The following is a 3603-nucleotide window of genomic DNA, read 5'->3' on the forward strand; positions in this document are numbered from 1 at the left end:
CAGGGCGATCCTGCTGAGATTTGAACCGTTGCACCCTGTTGTTGGGAAGGAGGATTTATGGCTAAATGCACGTCATCACCCTCTGCGTGCACTCTGCTGTCACTCCTCTGTGCTTCTTCCTCAAGTTAATTCACTTTGTACTTAATAGTCCCTTCTTGGGGCACTGTGCAAGACCACAGGATGACACGGTTCACACCACAGAGACGTCAGGTCAATCAGCCTTTTCATTAGGGCTGAGTGGTTTTAATGCAGTCATAAAATTAGATGTCCAAAAGTGGGAATTTGACACACAGCATTTAAAAGCCAAACCAGGTTGACCTCTTCTGAGCATGAGATCTGATACCTCAGAAATGGCCCCTTATGAAAAAAACCTAATAGTGTGTACTGACCTTTGAAAATATAATTGATTATTATTATTATTATTTGATACAATGTGCTTGCAGCAATCTGCATTACCATTACACCTGCAGATAGTAAGGCCTTCCAGTCCTTACCCCAAGGGGCTCATGCTCAGAGTAATAAGACCAGTCCTGAGCATCTTAGGGCCCTTTGCTCAGGGTGAGTGCATTTGCAAAGCAGAGACAGAGGTCAGGAAGAAATTTGAAGAGGTTGGTTTAGTCCATTTCTATGACAAATGCCTCCCATGCCTCCATAGGGAAATCCAGAATATCACTTTCCTAGGCTTAAGCCGAAGTTGCCAAACAAGGCAATATAATACCAGAGACCTCAGTAAAAGGCCCGCTTTGTAAGATGTTGTGCATCCTCAGGCGGTAGAAATGTCAGCAGGAGCTCCGGATGATCGAGTCACTGCAAATCCAGCCAGGGCATGCTTAGATGAGGACGCAGAGCACCTGAAAATACCAATTCGAGCTTTACTTTTCCTTTCCAGTTGGCTGTTGATCAGTTATAAAGCAAATGAAGGGCCAGCAAAGCCTGCTGTGAATTCCTTGTTGTCAGCTGGTTCTCCCTAAATACACAGCATGGGCTATTTTCACAGTGATCAGCTAAGCCGACTACTTTTTCAGTAGTTCAGGATACAGGTTAGCTCTGGTTGTCACTGAAGAACTTACTGTGATCCATTCAACCCATTAAGAACTGTCCTAAGAAGCTGTAGCTTATGACTATGTAAAGGTTGTTAAAGGGTTCTAGCAGATGCGCAAAATGTGAGTGCCACAGCCAGAGACAGTGTCACGGTGGTTATTGTTTATTGTCAGATAAATCCCTTCCGATGTAGTTCCTTTAAATAATTATCCACACTTTACAAGCCAGCCAAAGGTACAAGTTAAATGCATCTGGGTTCCTGTGCCTGATGCGCGGTGACCTGCTACTGCAACAGACGGCCACAGAGAGATTATAAATCTTCCTAACAGCAAGATTCTGATATATCAGTATTTCTGGAAGTGGAGATGGATATCAGAGAGGTTTTTAGCTGAAGATTGGGGTTTTTGACCCCAGGGCACAGTATGCAGAAAAGCTGTCATCTTCCTTCTTCCTTAAGGAATATCCTGGAGGAAAACATTAACCTGACTGAGATGTGTTTCTGCGCCTGAGGTGTGAGAGAAAGTAGTTACATGAAGAACATCTAAAAATTTTAGGAGGCATTACAGTCATTTATGATCTGGTATCTTACAAGATCTGCCAATGCTCAGAGCAGCAGACCTAAAGCTTCCTGAAGCATTATCTCCACACACTAAATCCAAAATAAATCATCATCTTTTCCTCTTTGAATTTGTTCTGTGGCAGCAACGTGTCTTGGCATGAAATATTAGCCATATGGACACTAGAAGATCGGCTTTGACCTTGACCTCAGGATGAGTGTTGCCAGAAATGTGGAGGTAACTCCTGCCTTTCATTTTCAGGAGCGAGGCTTCATGATCTGCTCTCCTAGCTGCATCTCTGCATATGGAATATGGTTTTTGTCTTTGACTAGGTGTTGTGCTGAGAGCGTGTTGTCTGTGGCTGGCTGGGAGCTGGGAAGCAGTATCCCAGGCCATGTATTTTTTTTGTCAGAGACATTTATTTCAGAAATAAATAAATAAATAAATAAATAAATAAATAAAGGAGCTAATTTTAGCATCAGGCAGCGGAAAGTGCATTGCTTGTAATTGGCTCTGACTGCATTACCCAGTCAGTGTTTTCATCTTCTGGATGCTCTGCAAAGTAGCGGGAGGCTGCTGGGGGCAAGCTGAGGTGAGTTTTGCTGGTTGCAGAGCTCTGGGCTGTTCTGGTTCAGGAACGGTGGTCGGAGATCGAAGCATTTAGCAGGGTAAGAGGAACAAGCACTGCTTCTCTGGTGAGGTTCTGCTCTGTGTGTTGAGCTGCTTGGGAAAGGGTGTGACTGATGCACAGGGTTCAGAGTAACACAGTTCAAAGCATTTGCTCCTGTCTCCCTTTTCTGCTGGTGCCCCTAACAGATATTCCCAAGTAGGAGAGAACTAAATGGCACAAGAACGCTGATGGAGAAAGCTGGCGAGCCTGGGGAAGGAGGAGGGGAGGTGCTCTTCAGCCTGGGCTGGAAGGTGATCATTGCCCAGTCAGGATTCCTGCAGCTCTGGAGAGCTCGTGTCCCTGATTTGTTCAGACTGTGACAGCATTTTTCACCTCGACAGTGCCGGCTGAGATTCGCACGTGCTCACCGTGCTGTACGACGATGCTCCGCGGACCGTGCAAAAGGGATTTATTCCGGGTGCTTCCTCATGGGCAGAGATCCCTGTTACCCTCAGCAGCTCCGACATATGGAAGCGGTGGCATATGATTGATGTCGTCCCACCGCGGGTTGCTCGACCTCACAGTGTGTCATCCCCACATCCCGGGGAGGCTTCTGCTACTGCAGCTGCCCCACATCCATTATCTGGACTGGGAATAAGTGGAAGAACTGATGTTGCCCACGGTGGGAATCTGGCCCCTCATGGAATTATGTGCTCCATGGAGTGTGGCAGGAGACAAATTTCATCCCACCTGATCCTACACAGAACAGGTTACAACCAAATATTTGTATGTGGGTGCAAGGGGTGGTCATGTTAGATTGAGTCAGACCCTGAATAATCACATTTTAAAATGGCTGGAATATAGCTATGTTTTCTTGTGCGTCTTTAACATTTAGAGATTTTCCATGTCTCCTACTCTAAAATAAGTGACTCAGTGTTCCGAAGTTGCTAGGTAAAGGACAGCATATGTAACCCAGGGAGCCCTCTCATCAGACATCCCTTCTTGACCTAATTTTCGGCAAGGGCTAAGCAGCTGCTCTCTCAGAAACCAGATAGCTTAATGACATCCAAGACTGGAGGCAGCCAAATTTAGAATTTTGCAGCCAAAAAGAACGAGTGGACTAAGGTTCCCAATTACGATGCAGACATTCATCTGGAGAGCTCTCTGGCCAAAGCAAACATGAAATAATCTCTTGTTTCTACCCCGAAAGAGCAGGGTGCTTTGTAGCTTCTGCAGGGACATCACCTGCAGATGGCACTTTGAAGTCCATCCTACAAGCTCCTCTCTCCCAGTGCCGCAGAGATGCCCGGCAATCTTCCTGTTCCCACCTCACCACTGTGGCAGCCCCAACGGGTTTTCCTTTCTCTTCCTGCTTTCCCAGACAAAGCGATAACC

Source organism: Apaloderma vittatum, unplaced genomic scaffold (genome assembly GCF_000703405.1).
Source record: "Apaloderma vittatum isolate BGI_N311 unplaced genomic scaffold, ASM70340v1 scaffold38638, whole genome shotgun sequence".
Lineage (NCBI taxonomy): Eukaryota > Metazoa > Chordata > Aves > Trogoniformes > Trogonidae > Apaloderma > Apaloderma vittatum.